General features: G+C 36.0%; 1 long non-coding RNA gene across 1 annotated transcript in view; it reads right to left on the bottom strand.

The window, feature by feature from the left end:
* Positions 1-1,109: 1,109 nt before the first annotated feature.
* LOC137097094 (uncharacterized) overlaps positions 1,110-20,976 on the bottom strand; it is a 113,719-nt gene continuing 93,852 nt past the window's right edge. Inside the window, exon 3 of the long non-coding RNA XR_010909973.1 lies at positions 1,110-1,180. This is a non-coding gene — a long non-coding RNA (uncharacterized lncRNA). The remainder of the gene's footprint in view (positions 1,181-20,976) is intronic.

Raw genomic sequence — 20,976 nt, 5'->3', positions numbered from 1 at the left:
CCCGTCCCAAGGACCTCATATCATATTTACCATCCCCCAAGAAGGCCCAGGACTTTTTTTTTACCCTCCCCATTTTGTATTCAAAATGTACCTAAATAACTTTGTGTCTGTTGGGATGTGAGGGGAGCAGGGAGGGTATAAAAAGAAGGGCTGAAACACTATGGAGAGAGAGTTGGGGAGTGAGGGGGAGAAACGGGGTCCACATTGTTAATTGCAGCAATAATGTTTCATGCTTATATCTATGTTTGATGTTTTTATAGTTTTAACATTTTTTTATCTACAGTTATATGTTATTGATTTAGATGTGTGATATTTTATATATATGTGAGGCATTGAATTTGCCATTTATTATGTTGTAAACTGCTTTGAGTCCCCCCAGGGGTGAGAAAAGCGGTATAGAAATGTAGTAAATAAATAAATAATTTGTTAGTCTTTTTTGCAGCTCATGTACAAATTGGTAGCAATGTGGGGGTTATATGTTTTCTTCTTACACTCACCATTAGCATGAAATGGCTAAATTATTGATACCATTTTAGTAATATGTCAAATTTCTAGCTAAGGGAGATAAAACATAGAAAAAATCCTAAGATATTTGTCTGAAAGGTTATTTTAATTAATAAGAAAACTCATTATTTAGACTACAATTGCACAATGGAGTAGGTAGGACTTACCTTTGAATAGACTTAATACACTATCTAGAATTTCACAATTAAAGGAACTGCTCTTACAATCATCATTCACAGAAGCATTTTAGGCACTTGTATATGCAACATCCATTGGAAAAACATTTTCTATTAATGCAATGGTTGCATGATTTATGAAGCATGTTGGCAAATATATAGGTCATGATATCTGCAATGGAAATGGTTTTGAGGTAGATATCTAAGTTATACATAGAAACTGTAGAAGATCTCAGACTCATCAATTTCCCATTTTGTTCACAAGTATACAATGAAAAATCTGGTCAATCTACCATGAAGAAAGGTTTTATATTATAATATCAAATCTTCAAATAATCAAGTCCACAAAAGTTTAACCTGTAAATGTGGAAGGCTGACTATATTCAGAAGTCTCCCACATGGTTATCTGCTGTCCATCAGTATTCCATGAGCCACACCTTTGCTCACCTTCTCAATTATGCCATGGTGTTCTTCATACAAAGAAAAGCTATTCTGAAAATCTGAAAGATTTGGAATAAAACAAGATTGAGTAAAGCGTATGTGAAGCATGTTGGTCATTACCAAAAGTCACTATAATAATAAAAAATACTTTCTATAACATAGATCCTTCACTAGTTGTGGATTGTGGCAAGCAGTGAATCCTGAAGAATGAATTATGATTGCCTACTTGTTCCAGTCAATGAACCAAAGTAATGTGGTGTGGCCAGTCACAGCTAAATAGTATGACTCTTGTCAAATAATGACAATGAATCCAGGCAGCATAACATTTTAAAGGGGGGGGGGGGGACAATCTGAAGAATTTTGTTTGCTGTGAATCATACACCCAGCTTCCTCCCAGTGGTATATATCAGTTTATGAACAGCACTGAAGAGCAGATAATATATTCTCTTCAAATGTTGTGACTGTTGCTCCAAGGCATGGCCACCCTAGTTCTTTCCTACCAAGATAAAGTGGGGATATAGAGGAATAAACATGATTAAACTAAACATCAGTATGATGCCAGTAGTAAATAATACAATATGTCAAATAAAACAGAAGAAAGAAAAAGGTCTGCAGGAAATTAATAGGTATACACAGAGCCAAATGATAGCCTATTACATAAACCTGAAGAGGAGGAGAGATTACTAGCAAGTAGCTGCTATAAATCTGTCATCAACTATCGAGAGGGAAATGAGGGTAAGACCAGTTATTTAAATGTAGCCAATCAATGTTTTCTTAAAAGTCATTTCAGAAAATGCAGAAGTTATGGTACAATCATTAAATAAAACTAAGAAAATTCTAATCAAATTGTATTTCAAAAACATTTTATTTAAAGAATATTTATAAATAAATAGGGTGTTAAAAGTGCCCTGTGTCGAGTTGTGACGATTCCACTTGATGTAAATGAGCAGCATGAACTTGATTTTTTTTTCTAATTTACTGTTGAAGCTACACAAATATAACTGGAAATTATTGGTGGAATTTGGAAATGAGTAGCTCTAAGTTTTCTTTGCCAAAGAAAACCCTATGTAATTCATGGGGTTGCCATAAGTCAACAGGAATTTGAAGGCACATATAGACAAAAACATCCTTTGGTTTGTTCTCTTGAAAAAATGGCTTGGCCCGACTTACTGGGCCGAGCAGGTTGAGGCACAGGGTGGCCTTGCTGCCATGTGGCACAGGGGGCTTCTTCTTCCCAGAAGCCCCCTGGGTGGTGGGAAAGCTTCCCGCTGATGGGGCCTCCAGGCCAATCACAGGCCTGGCCCCGCCCTGTTGCTGGCATGGCTGGAGCCAGCCAGCTGCTTCCGCCCGGGCAGCTACTTAAGGCTGCCCTAGGCCCTCGCCAGGTCTTGCCTGGCCCAGCTTTTCCATCCCACCCACCCTGCATGTTAGGTGGTTTGGGATTTTGTTAGACTGTTATGTTAGACTAATTGTCATCCTGTTTTTCTTGTCACAACTCTGTGTTTGGCATTTGGCATGGGCCCTGGATCTGGCCGGTTATCGCCCCTTGATGGAAGGGGGGATAACGCCTGTGGTCCCAGGGGTGCCGAGTTTTCGGTGACTGACTGGTATTGGGCCGGTGGCACCCAGGATTGTAGCATCTTCAGTCATCAGCGGGCTGCCTGATATTTGATCCAGGATCCATGCATGGCTGCCAACCCTTGTTCCTGTTATTAATAAACGAGTTGTGGCCAATTTTCTCACCAATCACTGTGTGGACATGTTTTATTGGGTCATCTGGAGGGAGGTGTATCACCCTTGCACACGCAACAAAGAATCAGGTTAGCAACACATTGAAATGTGACATCAGAACTTTTCAATTTATGAGTACCTTTCATTAAGCCAAATTGGCTTCAGTGGGACTTTTCCTGTGTAACTGTTCATAATGCTATTCTGTCCTCTTTGATAATGGGGTATTCATTCATATATTACAAAAAACAACAACAATGTTATCGGCAACACAGAACAGTTCATTCTTCTTATTTGCAATTTCCTATAAAGCTTACTCTTATTAATAGGATTTGAACTGTGGATAGAATGGTAAAATAATAACTATGATCAGTGTCTTCAACATTAGTAGCTTGTTTCATTTCTGTCTTCTCTTTTTAACAGCATTGATGGCATAAAAGAAATCTTCATAATGGTACACATAAGAATAATATTCTCATCCCCAAAAATAGCAAGACCAATATTCAGCAAAAATAGTATTTCACTGGACAACAGAATATGGCAATGTTTAATCTCTTTTTGTATTATTCATGTATACATATGAATGAAAAAGAATATCCTGCTTCTTTTCAATAAAATGTCTTCAGGGTGAAACTTTTTTCCCTGTTTTTACATGCAGAAAATTTGTTTGATTTCCTCATGTTCTATCCATTCTCTGTTCAACTGTTAGTACATGGAAATAATGGGCCTTTTTCTCATCCAATACTGAGGTAGCATCTGAGGCTCTTCTTTTTGCTGTATTCTAAGTTTTGAAATTTACCCAGTGTTGTCCAGGTTAAAGTTAATTATATTCTTTAATAATCAAATGAAACAAATATTTGGGCAATACTACTCACACATCTCTACATTTCTTCATACACTGTTGCATGCAAAATGGATCGACACCAGAAATTTCTTCCCCAGCTCTGAGAAGATGCCAAAATTTGATTCTGAGTTTATGTGAAAATGTTTGAAATGTTCAGGAAAATGTCATTTTGATCAAAATACGTTAATACATTACATTTTGAAGCAAAGCAAATAAATGAATGAATAAACAAAGACATGAAAACTGTTTGTGGGAACATGGTGCCCAAAGTAGTTGATACATCAGCGTTACTGAAGTTTTTGTTTTGGTTCATTAGATAATTTACCAAATGTTATGATGATTTGATCAAGCATGTGGATTTATGTAATGAATATATAATAAGATAAATTAGAGGAACCTATTAGTTTCATTTTCCTCTAACAGTATCATTTTAAATTATTTCCGTTCATTTGCAAAGACCGCACTCAGCAATTCTGGGTAAGTCCCAATACCAAGCCCCCCATAAAACTCTAATGATGTTCTCACAAATGCAATTAAAACTTGTTATACAGGTAAAGCTACACCGATCGTATTCTGACTTATAGACAAAACATGTGGGGGGGGGGGGGAGGAATATTTTGACAGTCTACACAATACCCTAAACATGGTTCAACCATACTATTAAAAGGATTATGGATGCATGGAATCGTGCACTTTATATGTTTTAATTTATTTTAACTGTTTTTAGTTTTTGGGATATGTTTTGACTATATTTTAGTGGCACTGAACCTTGCCGGAGTTGTAAGCCACCTTGAGTCCTCCTATGGGACTGAGAAAGACAGGGTATAAATGAAGTAAATAAATAAATAAATAAATATGTAAATAAAAAGTAAGTAATCCAAGAACATTTGTTTTCCTTCTTTCTGTGGATCAGACTCTTCAATAAATGGAAGTATGGAATCAGCTAGTAGAGCAGTCAACTAGACATTCACACAGTTTCTGAGCTATGCTCAGAAGGTGTTTCCTTGCACCTTCCCTACATCACTCCTATCTGTTTGGCTTTTGGCTTTATTATTTCCAGTGGGTTCTTAGTATCTGCTGGAATTTAGTTCCTATTTAGTACTGATTGGTGAATGCTCATGTCCCATCATATACAATAGTGGAGTAAAATGGTGTTATAGAAAATGGCAAAACCAAGGTTTGCATTTTTGTTTTTTTAACATTTTCAAGTCAGGGATGTTTTACTCTATGGATGCAGAATCTGTGAATTCAGAGAGCTGATTAACCAAACCACCCACATCCTCAGTATTCTCTAACACATTGACCAAAAGGACAAAAGCTCAATAAAAGCAGTGATGCCAATGGTCTTGAATGCATAAAGCATAAGATTTCTACGCATTCAGAAGGCAACAACACTAATAATCATTCAAGGTCTGTACAAAGACATAAAATATCAAACCTTAATCCTTATTTATTATTGCTTAAAAATTCTGATGCTCAAAGGATTTCCATAAAGATCTTGGTCTTGATCAACTGTCAGAAAAAATGATATTTTATTTATAAATTTTCTAAGGTTGGATCCATTCTATTTTAGTCACATTTTAATTCCATGGAATGAAATGAAATGAAATGAAATTAAATTAAATACTTAAAGTCACTAGATCCCATCTGCTCTTGAAACTAATCAGTCAGTTCTGTGGTTAGCACTTGGATAGAAGACTGCCTATGCATACCAGGTACTGTAGGCTCAGATGAAGGAACTGACAAAACTACCTCTGATATTTCTATTCAAAACCCTATCTTGGAGTCATCATACAGTAAATTGACAAGTGGCTTGAAGAGCCATATGTGCATGAACTTGTAACCACACATGCATGAACACATAACCAATTGATTTAAGAGGACTATATAGCATGGCAAAATGAATCTAATTCCAGCCCAAAGACATGAAACACTTGGTACAAAATACAGTTGGTATAGAATACAGTGCTCATACCCATATCCATTTTGAGTTATTTCATGCTTTCTGTTTAGGAAATCAATTTGCTGTGTGTTTCTGAAGATACACTGCAATTTGCTTCAGATGATAAAGCTTGGGCTACTTCCAAAAACAGTACTTAAATCATTTTTTAAAAAAATACTTGGCACTTGATCTTTAAATAACACACCACTTTTTTTTTACCTTCTATGAGATGTAGTGTGTTACTTCTAAAGTGCTCTTTCAGTAGGAGAACACTATCTTCATTCTGCATATAATTTATAATAAAAAGCAGATAATCTCTAAGGTGCTACAAGATCCCTTTGCATACTGATATTCCAGAGCAGGCATTCTCAAACTATGGCCCTCCAGCTGTTTGGGCCTTCAACCCCCAGAAGCCTTAGCCAGCTTGTCCAGTGGTCAGGGACTCTGGGAGTTGGAGGCCCAAACTGCTGGAGGGGCTCGGTTTGAGGATGCCTGCTCCAGACTAAGGCCACTTCTACACTTTCCTAATATTCCAGGATCTGGTCCCAGGCTGTCCACTTTGAACTGGATTATGCCATAAAATTTGGGATAAGCAGATAATTTGGGATCAGATCCTGGGATATAAGGTCTGTATAGAAGGGCCCTAACACAGCTTTCCCTTTGAATAATGTATTGGTATAGAATGATGTTCATAATTGTTTACTCATTCACAGGCTTTAATTTGTACTTTTTGTATATAATGTATATAATAAGAACATTTTGGGAAAACAGGAGTCTTTGGACTTGCTCTTTGAATCCTGAAACCCAGAATGTGAAGGAGTACAATATTTGAGACTGAACTCAATTGACTTTCTCCTTAGTGCTCAAAATAGTGCTCAAAATAGGGCTTAGTGCTCAAAATAGAATGCTAACTAGGGGCAAGCTAAGTTTATTATCTTGGTTTTGGAGTCTGGATTGCTCACCCTTGACATGCTGAAGTGAAAATTGATGTGCACCTTGGCTCATAGGGTCACAGAGTTGGAAGCGACCTTGTGGGCCATCCAGTACAATCCCCTGCCAAGAAGCAGGAAAATTGCATTCAAAGCATCTCCAACAGATGGCCATCCAGCCTCTGTTTAAAAACCTCCAAAGAAGGAGCCTCGACCACACTCCGGGGCAGAGAGTTCCACTGCTGAGCAGCTCTCACAGTTAGGAACCTATTTCAATATACACAGCACTGTGCAGCACTGCTGCAGATCAGATTTAAATAGTTCATAAAGTTGCCCTAAGTTTATCAATACATTTATGTGTTTTGCCCCTTTCTTCTGAGTAGATGGACATAGGACCATTTCACATATCAGAAAGGTCTCTGTGCTCCAATACCATCATCAAGCCTAGACTAAGATTGCTAGCTGTATAGATATCCAATACATGTGATTCAACTTTGTTTTTTTAAAGGGAGGAATCAAAAGAAGCTGGATCGCTTTGTTCAGATAGAAATTGTGTGCATTTCCATAAATCTGTGAACCAGTAGGCCATAGTATCTTCTACTGTGTCCTAACATAGATTTGAAAAATCCCTCTCTCTTACTTTCTGTCATGCACATAGGCAGAGGCAGCATGCTTGATTTAACCACATGGATTGCATAAACTAGGTACTTTTAAAAGCTGAAATGACTTGACATGTCAACTGGATCCATATTGTTTGGCTTGTCTAGCACCTTGTGAATGATATGTCAGCTTTCATGTATTTTATTAAAGAAGGCAGAACACAGAGGTCCTGATTACCCATGCAATTCTGGTGAGAGCTTCTTAATATATTCAGGCAATTTAGAATACTGGAAAAACAAGAAAGCTGATTGGCTTAAGGTAACAATTTGTCTATATAATCTGCCTAATGAATGAGACAAGTGCTAAACTATTTGGAATTTATGTGAATAAATGATTCATGAAGAAACACATTGTTTAATGTGGAATAGCGCTGAGAGCCAGCAATTGTGAAAGCCAATGACCCATGAACTAAGGCAAACAAAAGCTTTCCCATCACGCACATGCAGACACATACAAACACACACCCTCATCTTGACAGTTCAGCAAAAGAAAGTAGGCCAGTAAAATAAAGCTGCTTTAATTGACAGCTATTCTTGGATTTGGAAGACTTATTGCCATTTCCTTGGCAGTGATATAAATATACACTTAGATCGTGTCAAGAAGCAACACATCAATTAAGAAGCCATTAAGCTATTGTAGCACATTCAAGTCTTTGCTATAATTTCACTTAATATAGCATAATTTGACATACGGTGTCAGTTTTTCTGAAGACTTCACACTCTGATCACTCACTTTGAAGACGGAAAAAACACAAGCACTTATGCTGTTACGTTTAATGATCAGACAGGAATATTCATTGTGAATATATTCAGTGATAAAACATGCATTTGTTCATTTTTAGCAAAGGCAGAAGAAAATGCTGACTCATTAAAAATACTGAATAATGATAAGTTTGTAGACAGTAAACTGGCCACTTTGTCCAAATAAAAATGGGAACATCATTCATACAATGAATCTTCTCATAACTGCTTGCTTTCTGCCACCTTGGCTCTTGTACCTCCAATATGTTTCCCATCTCACTTATGCTTACTAATATGAGTTTTTTCTTTCTCAAAGGACTGTAAGCAACTTAAAAAAATACTGCCCATCAGAGAAGACAGTTATAGGCTAATCAAAGTAGCAATCACATGGTGTGGAAACTCATGTGTTCTTTTACCCCCAATCCCTTAGATGCCCTACTTCACATGGATGAAGTGGGCATCCAGTTTTATTTACTTGAGGAGCTGGTGTTGCTCATAGCATGTCCTGGGGATGGAAAATTGGGTCCCAGTCCTGTGGATCTTGCCTATCTGATTTGATTTTTCTTATCAGGCTTCCACGCCACTATACTTTTCTTTTGCTTTCATTTTCTACATACTACATACATTTTCTTTTTAAAATCCGCATTGCTGACTCTGTAGCTTTATCTGGCATTTTCCCTTTCAGCTCATTTTACTTTAGCAATAATAATAATATAATAAACTTTATTTATACTCCGCCACCATCTCCCCCAATGGGGATTCAGAGTGTCTTACATGGGGCCAAGCCCGAACAACAAATTACAATACAAAAATACAAATTGCAATAAAATAAACAACATAACAATAAAGTATAAAACATCAAAGCATATAAACAATATACACAAAACATAAAAACCAAAACATAATGACAGAGAGATGGCCACATGTACATAAAATTATTTTAAAAACTCGGGATGAGATAAAGGGGCAGAACTGTTTGCAAGGGAGAACTCATAGAGAGACAGAGAAATAAACAAACCTTTGTACAAGGTGGGGTGGGGGGGGGAACTCCTGGGACAAGAACGTTGAGGGAGCAATAGCATAAAATGATGTGACTACTCTTCAAAAGCACAATGGCAGAGCCAGGTCTTGAGACTCTTTTTAAAGGTTTCTAAAGTTTCCTAATCTCTCCAGGCAATGAGTTCCAGAGTCGGGGAGCCACAGAGGAAAAGTTTCTCTCCCTTGTACCCACAAGGCAAGCCTGAGAAACTGGCAAGGGCGAAAGGAGGGCCTCCCCCGAGGATTGAAGAGTTCGGGCTGGTTCATGGAGAGAGATACGGTCACAAAGGTAGGCAGGTCCCAAACCATTTAGAGCTTTATAGGCAAGAACCTGTACCTTGAATTGGGACCGGAAGATGAACGGCAGCCAATGGAGCTCCTTAAACATGGGGGTTGACCGCGCCCTGTAAGATGCCCCTGTTATTAATCTGGCTACCGACCGTTGGACAAGTTGTAACTTCTGGGCCATCTTCAAGGGTAGCCCCACGTAGAGAACATTGCAATAGTCCAGTCTAGAGGCAACTAAGGCATAGACCACCACGGTCAAGTCAGACTTAACTTAGCATAGTTTCCAACATAGCAACCCTACTTTGCCCAGCCTTACCTATCTTGAAGCATTACCTGGGTGAAGTTTCATTTTAACCTAAATAACAGTTTTCTTTTCTTCACAGAATTAGGGGTGGAAACTTCTGAGTTTCCTGAGAATCTGGACAATTTTTGAAGCTATGATAACAGTATAGACCAGGGGTCCTCAAACTAAGGCCCGGGGGCCAGATGCAGCCCTCCAAGGTCATTTACCCGGCTCTTGCTCAGGGTCAACCTAAATCTGAAATGACTTGAAAGCACACAACAACAACCCTATCTCATCAGCCAAAAGTAGGCCCACACTTCCCATTGAAATAATAATAAGTTTATATTTGTTAAAATAGTTCTTCATTTTAAATATTGTATTGTTTTTAAGCGTCTTTTGCACTACAAATAAGATATGTGCAATGTACATAAGAATTAATTCATTTTTTTCAAATTATAATCCGGCCCTCCAACAATTTGAGGGACTGTGACCTGGCCCTCTGTTTAAAAAGTTTGAGGACTCCTGATATAGACAATCTGTATAATAGTGCTTCACACAGATCAGAAAACTGTGGTCTTCCAGTCATTTGTTTCCTGGTTCTTTTAATGGGTGTTATTTAAAAATGAATCTGAGGTCTTGTCCATCCAACCATGTGATCTACCATTGGACTACAAACTACACTGTTTTAATTGCTAGCTGGTAGCCAATGAAACAACTAATTTGCAAAACAAAATAATTTTTTTTCTTTCGTTTCTATATGAAAACATTTTCTTTGATATTATAAACAATCCTAAAAAATTGGTCCTTCAAACCATTACCAGTCCCTATGGAAGTTTCATCTAAATATAACTAAGTTTTGTTAGAACAAGTGAAAAAAAGAGTTCATCCTTCTCTACTGATACAAGTAGCACATAAGACTCTTCTGGCTCCAAAACTGAAAATTGTTGAGTCCTGGTTTTCACATAAAGCAGGTTGATCGCATGTCACATGCAAAAACAAAAAGACAGAATTGTTGGAGCTTATAATTTACTTGATGAGATATTGATTGACTTTAAATAGGCTTATAAGTTTTTACAGCTATGTCAATCTTTTTACATGACCATAACCATTTTTAAATGATTGAAAAACTTTGGATTGGAAACTGTTCAAATTCAGGCACCTGCTGCAATGAAGACGTCCCAGTGGAGCAAGGCATAGGTGGTTGCAGAGAGGCAGGCAGGCAAACAAAAATGGATTTCACCTCCATTGCTGCCCTACATTTCAAATAGGATGTGCAAGCCTTGTTGTGTGTTTGTAATCTCCCTCAGTCTCATGATTCTTGCAGTTCCTATTAAAAATAGGGTAGTAGTATAAGTCATAGGAAATAATCCACAAATAATCAAATTAGAGAAAATGAAACACTCAAAAGTGGAGTTTCTATTATAATGCCCATGGACACATTCGTTTTGTTAATTGAGGTATACCTTTAGTTTTCACAAAGTGAACTTAATTTCACAAGCACTATAGAACTAATGTCAGATCCTGTTCTTGTTTGTATACACTATTGATACCTTGCCAGAATGTCCCTCTTTGTGTGTGATCAATATGCAAAATATAATTGAGAAGACAGGATATTTATTTTCTTGTTAGTATTTGGGTGAACCAGCTTAGTGTAGTAGTTTGAGCATTGAACTACAACTGGAGATCACAGCTTAAATCCCTGCACAGCCATGAATTTATTAAGTAACCTTTGGCAAATCTCAGTCACATTCTCTGTGTCTTAAAGGAGGAGAATGGCAAACCCTTTCTAAATAACTCTTGCCAAGAAAACTCTATGAAAGGTTAGCCTTAGAGTTAGAATAGGTCAGGAACAACTTGAAGGCACACAATGATATCAACAATATTTGGGGTCAAGATTTGTGTATGATGGATGCAAGATTCTTTGCACTGTATTGTGTGTCATGCAGTGTATTCCACTGAACTTTGTGGATAACCACCTATTTGTGTATTTATTTTAAAAGGTGTGCCAGTGCCTGCTTTATTTGTGTGTTTATTTCATCTAAGTACTTTCAATTTAATTTTGCCATCTAATTCTTTAGGTACTTTGATATCACACCAGTGTGAATGTCATAAGTAGTCTAAAACTGAAACCTATTTTTTCAAAATAATAGCAATAACAATTTTATTTGTTATCTACACCTTCTTGCAACTCAAGGCAGACTATAACATTGTTAAAATAAAGAGATATATGTATTTAATAGTTTTGTGTTAAAATAAACACAAGACCAACACCAATAAAATTTAGTTTATAATTCACAATTTAAAATTGACTAGGTAGGCCTGCTGGAAGAGACAGGTCTTCACAACATTAAAGGTACAGACACCCTTGTTCCTTCTTTGATCAGGCAAATCTTGTAGAAGGTGGTGCAACACCCAACATTACACCTGCTCTTGGATCAATAATCCCCTGAATTAACCTTTGCATACCCATTCTCCATTACCCATTCACCAACATCTTACCATCTGTGTTTCACAGGAGCCACCATCACTCATTCACGCAATGCCAGTTTGAAGTTGGCAGAGTTATATTTATTTTTCACATGTTTATTATTGAAATGAATTGTACCTTGCTCTAGTTGAAGAGGCCTCTAGAGAGGCTTACAGTAAAAACAAGAAAGTCCTTGCTCCCAAGTTTACAATCTTAAAATGACTCATAAAGGAAAAGGAGTTGGGAGGGGGAAGAAAAAGAAAAAAAAACAGACGCTAGTGTTGAGTGTCTTATATTTCTTTTTATTACAGCTGTTGCGTAGATCTCCTCACTAATGCATTTCAAGTACCCCTGCAGATTACAATAGATACTTCTTATCACAAGTTCCAGAGCAAAGAAAGCTGTGGGTGAAGTAAGAGGTGAATATTGATCTACATATCTCTCCAAATCCAGTGTCATATTATTTGTTATATGGAAAAACAGATGGATGCTTGCCATAGATGAAGGCGAAACGTCTGAGGATGCTTGCCATAGATGCAGGTGAAACGTCAGGAAAACTGCCTCTAGAACATGGCCATATAGCCCGAAAAAACCCACAAGAACCTAGTGATTCCAGCCATGAAAGCATTCGACAATACAACAAAAACAGATGATTTGTTGTTTACTACTTCATAACTCTGATTTTAGGATTAAATTTTAGGAAACTCCATCATCATCATCATCATCATCATCCAAATTGAGTTCTGATCTGAGATTCAAGGCAGCTTACAACAGTTAAAAGAAACATAGCTCAACATATACCAAACATAAAATATCGTTAAACTATTCATAAAACTAAAACTAGCTAAATATATCACTATTACAAAAACAGCAAACAGGGTTAGAAGAAGTCATCATTTACCAGCTGAGAAAACTCTTTGTAAGTGGGACAACACTCTAAATTGCTAATTCTACTGAGAAGGTACAGATTAAATATAAATGTACTTTCCTATAACATCCAATATAGGTAATATTTTTAAAAGTGCACTGGTTGTTTAAAATTAAATCATGTTCATTTTTCCTCTTCTTATGGGTTCTGAACTGCCTAGCTCTGAAGGGTACCCCACTACAGAAGAATGCAATGTTTCTAACAGAGCATAAATTGCTTCATGTTTTGGCACATTAACTACTTATTTTTAACTGAATATATAGCTAATCGGCTGCAGAAAGCTTCTTTATAGTCTGCTACATGGATAGAGGCTGACCAAATGTCACTTTTTGACTGGTTTTTCAAATATGCCTTCATGCCCTCAAAATAAGTGAAAAAATTGCTCATTAAAACTACAAAAAGACTCTCTTGCTGACCCAGTTTTTGACCTTCACCATGGTCAAATGTGTAATGTTGAAGCTGTCAATTAGAGGGTATATTTCAAAGAGAAAGACTGTGGAATTTAGTCTAGTGGTGTCCATTAGCGTGAACTCTCCATATACTGGGTTCAATTGCAGTCTTATGAGAATGCATACAGCTAGGAGTAGGATGAGGTGGAGGAAGTAAGTACTAGTTCCTGGACAAATTTGAGAATATATTCAAGATTCTTTCCTCATGAATTTCTCAATGAAAGTCAGATTATCCACTTCAGATACAGATTTTACTCAGACATGTCAAGAGCTTATTCTACCATGTCTTTCAGTAGCTTTCTTCTTTCCTGTATGACTACAAAAAAATCAGGGACAAAGTGAAGGTCATGCATCTAGGTACCATTTAAAATAAATAAGCCACATGTTATTATAAAAATTTCTGTCATCTTAGAATTATACTAAAGCCATCTCAGAAATCTACAGCATCTAACAAGCTATTATTTTGAATCAACCAAGTAAAGTAAATATGAGCCATTAATAAAGGAACAGCTACCTACTGATCAAGTCACTTCTCCACAAAAACAGTCTGCCTTGGCCTTTCTCCCGAGGGCCACCAATGCAAGAAAAAGGCATGTTTGCCAAAGGTGAGAGTGCCATATTTTTCTCATAATTATGTATTTGTAATGTGTGGGCAATGAAACAGAGGTCCATAAATGGGGGGTGGGTGGTATCATCTTGAAAATTCTTTTCAAATATCTGTGAACAATTCTGGAGTCCCTTCTTATTCAGCACTAGAGAAAGGACACACAGTTGAGTGATTATAAAACATGAATAGGACTGTATAGGCAAAGAAAATCCTTTTGCTATCTAGGATGATCCCGTGTCTAATATATTCCCAAATTATCCAGCAAAAGGTACATATTAAAAATCAAATGTTTATATGTTTGTAAATATGGAAATGTAAATTCACAAGCACAAGGGGAAGACAAAAAGTAGCACAAGCACAAGGGAGGGGGAGAGAAAAATAGCTTTATTGATTATGAAATATAAACTTTTAGGCATTCTAATATTTTAAAAGCTTATCTGACAATATTTTTGAACATTTTTGATAATTGCAGTGTTCCTATGCATGTATTTTAAACTAATAGCTAGGGCTTAACCACTAAGAAAAATACTTGTTCAAAATCCATACACAGCCAGTAGTTTTAAAGCTCATATCAGCAACAATAGATCATGTGTACTCTACATAACAGTAAAGCACAATAGTACATTACAAGTTAATATATAAGAGTTTTATAAAACTCTTGTAACCTGGCACACAATTGTTTTCTAAAACATTGATCAGATCATAAAAAAATGCAGTGCTTCAGGAGGAACAGATTGGTTGTAATATATATTTCCTTTTTACCAAATAAAACCATACCACATGAAACTGGGGCTATTTTTATTAAAAGGTGACTGATTTAAAAATAAAATTTACTTCCTCAAAGGTCACAGTACAAAAATATTCTAGCAGTGCCACATTTTATATATGCACCAGAAGGCTTAATTAATTCTATTGAATATGAAACATTCTTTTTCAGAGTTATTTTCATATTGATTGCATTATTACAAAATACTACCCTTGGAAACATGAACCTAAGGATATTAACTTGGAAATAAATATCTCTGAGGTCAATGGAATTCATTTCCAAGCATGCATATGTTGTAGATGCACTCCCACACAAAATGTGTTTAAGTATGGGAAAAGAAGTTGAAAGTGGAAAGTTCCATGGTGTGCAACTAGTACTGTTTTCATGACTTTAGGTTTCAGCAGTGAGCTCTGATTCTGTTCTGAGGTTAAATCAAACATGAAAGGAGGTATCCAATATTCAAATCTACTAGGTGGTGTTCAGAACCTCAGACAGCTCCATGATCCTAGATCAATTACTGCATTTATATAAGAGCAACTCTCATATATTTGAGTAAGGGTAACAAAAGAGATTACAAAGTTCAAATGCTAAATAAGAAATTAATCGCATGCTAAAGTAAAAGCATGCTAAATTAGAAATTAATAGTAGTGCTTTGAGTGTAGAACTAGGACTGGGGAATCAGGATTTGAATCCCCACTCCGTCATAGAAACCCACTGGGTATTCACAGCAACTTACATTCTTTCAACCTTAGATCCAAAGCCTTCGATGTCACAAATCTTATCTGAATAAGTACTGACTAGATCAACTGATATCACCATAAATTGTAGTTGACTTGAAAGCGCAAAACAAAAACAACCAATGCCAATAGCTCAAATTCTTATGAATGTGTTGTATGCTGAAATGCCTGATGTACTGTGGTTCATTTGTGTTAAGTCTCAATGAGACAGTTAACAAATTGTAACTATATCAATGAATCTAATATGATTAGAAGTAACATTGGATTCAGTTTTTTGAAGTTAACTTTCCTTGTTTTAGTTACTTAGAGACATCATATCAGTTATTCTTAACAGAAGTTGGGTCTTGATAAAATAAGAATATTTCACACTGACAGTAAGTAGCTTTAAAATGTCAATGATCACTTTAGTTGTGCAAACACCTGACAGAATAAAGAGATCATTTTGTGATTCTAGAATGCTGTTATCCTTCAATATAACTGTTGCCATTTGCTAAATCATTAGGATTATGTTGAATATACAATGAGTGGAAGTATTGCATTAATCCTGTTTGCATTTGTTCTTAGGTTTAAACTGAAATAAATACCATCTGGAGTTATAAAACATTGTGTTGTTGCCATATATAGTTTAAAAACTTTTTTATGTCTATTGAATTATTTTTAAATATATTAGCTCTACTCTCTATTTTAAAATGACTATGGTTTCTTTCCAATTCATGGTTTTGTATTGTGCCATTTTTAATTGTTTCAATTTTTCAACCATAAGTACAGAGCTGTTCTGTCTTTGTACTTGCTAAAGATGAGTTGGAAGGATGTATTGTGACAAAAAGGACAGATCAGAGGCTGTATTTGAATTAAAAACATTTTATTGATAAACAAATTGAATTTCCTTTCCTTTGGTTGCCACTGTAAAGTCTCTGTGGGAAAAGGAAACCTCATAAGCTTATGTAGTCCTGTTCTTCTTTTTTTAAAAAAATATTTTTATTAAAAGTTTCCAAATTATATTTTTAAAAAGTGGGAAAAAGGAGTAAAACATAGGGGAGAAGGAAAAGGGGTAGTTGAGGAAAAAAGAGAAGAAAAAAGGGAAAGAGAGAGAGCGAGAGAGAGAGAGAGAGAGATGGTTAAGAGATTCGCGTTTAAATATTTGAAAAGATGTCATATGGAAGATGGAGCAGGCTTGTTTTCTGCTGCTCCTGAGTCTAGGGCACAGAGCAATGGGTTTGAATTACAGGAAAAAAGATTCCACCTAAAGATTACAAAGACCTTCCTGAATATAACAGTTGTTTGACAGTAGAATACATTACATTAGACCAGGGGTCCTCAAACTAAGGCCCGGGGGCTGGATACGGCCCTCCAAGGTCATTTACCCGGCCCTCGCTCAGGGTCACCCTAAATCTGAAATGACTTGAAAGCACACAACAACAACAACAATCCTATCTCATCAGCCAAAAGCAGGTCCACACTTCCCATTGAAATACTAATAAGTTTATATTTGTTAAAATTGTTCTTCATTTTAATTATTGTATTGTTTTAAAGTGTTTTTTGCACTACAAATAAGATACGTGCAGTGTGCATAGGAATTCATTCATGCTTTTTTCAGATTATAATCTGGCCCTCCAACAGTTTGAGGGACTGTGACCTGGCCCTCTGTTTAAAAAGTTTGAGGACCCCTGCCTTAGACTGTAGTGGAGTCCCCTTCTAGATAGCCATCTGTCAGGAGTGCTTTGATTATATAGTCCTGCCAACAGGGAGTTGGACTTGAGGGCCCTTGTGTCTTTTCGAATATTCTAAATCACATTGAGTCTATTCACAAAAGGCAAGAAAGAAATGTATGCATAAATACACAATTGTATTTACAATTGCATTGATATATATTACTTATGAATGTTTAGGATTCTTTGTAGTTTTGTGCTTCTTAATTATTTTAGAAGGCTTTTTAAAAAATGCTTGTTAATACTTTAAAAATGCTGAAGTGTACTCCTCTCAACTCTGCCACCTTTTCTAGATCCATTTTAAAATGGAAATAAAACATTTGTAAGGAGATAGTGACAGAAATATAGAATTCTCTCACTCTTCCCCACAACAAAAAGAGGAGATGCCACTTCTTACATGTTATTTAGAAGGGAGAAGAAACACTTCCCAAACTGAACTGATGTACAATAACTAATAAATCTCTGATCTGAATAGTAAAGTTTATTAAAGAGTAATGTACCTAAATTCATGGAGAATAGCAAAGAACAGTATGAAAATATAAGCAAGCAAAACTACAATTTGAGAAATGTTGCCCTCATTACAACTGCACCTCTGCTTCTTCTCATGCATCCCATGAATAATATAATTTCACTTCCCACCCATACCCAGGGCAGACATGCCTATAAAGATTTTATGATCAGTTTTTCACTTCTAATTTTAAGAGATTCCTATTTTAAATCTAAAATTTCTGTTCTTTTAAAAGTGTTTGGCAGTATGATGCAAACAGCTGAGTATAAATAAGTCATACACAAAGGATTCAATATTTCATTATCTGAGGAATGAAAAATGAACGATGAAAAAAATTCTTAAATTTCCACATCAGCAAGCAAAAACATAGATGTAGGAAAATAACCTGACACATCAGGACTCTAGAATATATGGGAAATGAAATCCAACAGAGTCCCCAAACACCAAATGGTCCCTTTTAATATACTCTGCAGCAGATACTTTTCATTATAGCTGTATTTGCCAACATAGCAGGAGCCAATTCTTCAGATTGTTTCCATTTTAAGCCGTGCTTCTGAGGGAGTTTCAGCCCTCCTCTAAAGCAGAGAATATATTACAATCTCAACATGGCATCAATTTTTTTAGAGAAACGTAAAACACCTTTTCAGCCAATGAATGAAATAAGCTATTAACCTAGAAACCTAGGTACAGTTCTGACTTCACCTTAGTAACAAGGCAGGGTTTTTTAGGATATATGACAAATGTCCAGGTAAGAAAGTGTGCATTTAGAATTTTTAAAGTTGCAAACTGAATTATACCTGTTCAGTTCCAATAACTCCAATTAGTTTTATAAATTAAGCACTGCTGAAAAATTTCCCTGCAGAACATTAATGTTTAAAATGAAAGATTTAAATGGTTAATAAAGTAGCCCTTTAGTACCCAATCCTGTTGTCTGGTCTCTTTTTTCCGCATTTCTGCATTATTGAAACGGATGTATCAATGTATCACCCATGAAATTATAAGTACACACAACAGACATGAAACATAGCATGCTGGACTGTCAAAGTAAAGGGGTTCACTATCACCACATGTTCATAGCCTACTCGGTATAATTCAGGGGAACAATGTATGATAATGTATTAATAGGGAAGCATTTTAGGCTGCTGTCTATTGCTCAGAATAATGAACACTGTAACAATAATGTTTAGTTATTTAATTATTAGCATGGACATTGTACTTTGCAGGTTAAGGTATATGGACCTGACAGCAAATGGGAATGATAACAACCATTAACTAAAAATGAATGTTATGAAGTGAGTGTTCTTGATCCCCCACAGGAGTTACAATGGCAATGCTAATATGAATTTTGTCTTTCTTAAAGTGAAGCCTGAAATATTAATGCACAAGACCTAAATTTTGGTGTAAATTTGAAAATTTGTCCCATTTTTATAAGGAGAAATTTATCATTTTTTCTATGCATGTTTCCGCAAATGTGTGTATAGTCCCATCATAATACTATATATTTTTCCAACTGAATATATGTTGATACTACATCAGTTTATATTCATAACTGCATCTCTGTCTATTAGAGGAGTGGATTTTTTGTTAGTCATCATAAGTCGTTATCAAATTTGTTAAATTCATACTTATGGTGCAATATTCAATGTGTGGGCATGGCCCACACCAAAAAACTGAACAATTGAAACTTACTTTTTCAATTGCATTTTGTAAATCTCTGAAGCCTCCCAAAGTCAGTTTCATTTTCAGGGGAGAGCTATTTTCCCTCCTTAGCAGCAGCTAGCCAGAGTTCCAATAAATGGTTGAATCTGCAAAGAGGAGGACTGACTGATACTTCTAGTAAGTAAATCTCTGTGCTGGACTGGGAAGAAATCCCTAAATGGAAGATGTATTAGTTAATATGAGAGACATTCAATGAAATAGCTGTTGTGGCTTAAAAAAAAAAAACACTTTTGTCAAGATTTTTTTAAAAAAATCCTAAAATCAGTTAGATGTATGAATATTTCTGAAAGTAAGGGGGAATGATCTCTTGTTATCTTGTGTCATTATATAGAAAATACAAGGAGAGAACTCTTGTAGTTTTTTTAAGGTTATTTATAAAAACTTCAAAAATTCCTCAAAAATCTGTGGATAAGTGAAATATTCTGAAACCTGATGGACTAGCAGTGGTAAATTTATTCCACCATTGTAGCAAGTTTCACCCCCAATAGCTATAAAATGAGGGAGAAAGTAGTCCCTGAAATTTCCCTGTTTGTGCAATTACAATAACAAAAAATGTAATTAAATTTCATTGCTCTTGTTATAGCAATTAAAGTTTTACTAACTATACTTTAGAAACACTTTAAAAATGAAACACCAGCACCCCCTAATTTTGACTTTTGAAATTCTAGTAATAGATTTACTTAATAGAAGTATCAGTCATTCCTCCTCTTTGCAGATTCAACAATTTATTGGAACTCTGGCTGGCTGCTGCTATGGAGGGAAAATAGCTCTCCCCTATCTTGATTGTGGCTTTCTGATGCTGAGCAAAATTCTGGGAAATGTAGTTTAGGGCAGGGCCTTTTGGATTCTCTGGCATAGGGCTCCTCGCCTTTGTAAACTACATTTTCTAGAATTTTGTGTTTTCTCAGTGTCTTTCCCAGCAAACTCTGCTTTTTCCTGCTTCTTTCTTCTGCTAATGGCAAGAGACCATTAATTTAAAGAGGAAAGGCAGTTTTTTTTGGCTTTACTTTGCTTCCTTATGCTGAAAATGCAACTGACTTTGGCAGGCTTCTGAGGTTTACAAAATTCAAAAAGAAAAAGTATTGGGTAAGTTTTAATTCTTAAGTTTTTGGCGCATGCGATGCTCGCACATCAGATATCGCAGTGTAAGGATGAATTCAACAACTTTGATATGACTTATGATGACTAATGAAAAAAATGCACACTCCTACTACTTAATCTTCCTAAATATGAAGCAATTCTGGTTCCATAACTTTATCTTACAAATTCATCTCTACAATGCAAACCACCAGACCTTATCTTCAGATCCAATCTTGATAGAATAACAATAAAGTAGTAGTCCTGGTATGATTCAGCTTTTGCTATTGGTTAGGTTTTTGTTATTGAAATCACTTTAACTTTAGGGTAGAGTCAAGGAAGAACAATTGACACTTGTTTGTGATTGATAAGCCAATGTGTTTGGTGATTTGGGTTTATTCTTTTATACTAATAAGTGGTGGTCTGTGTCATTCTA

Source organism: Anolis sagrei, chromosome 5, assembly GCF_037176765.1.
Source record: "Anolis sagrei isolate rAnoSag1 chromosome 5, rAnoSag1.mat, whole genome shotgun sequence".
In the NCBI taxonomy this organism is placed as follows: Eukaryota; Metazoa; Chordata; class Lepidosauria; order Squamata; family Dactyloidae; genus Anolis; species Anolis sagrei.
The sequence above is the reverse complement of the archived record's forward strand: the minus strand, read 5'-3'. Positions and strand labels throughout refer to the sequence as shown.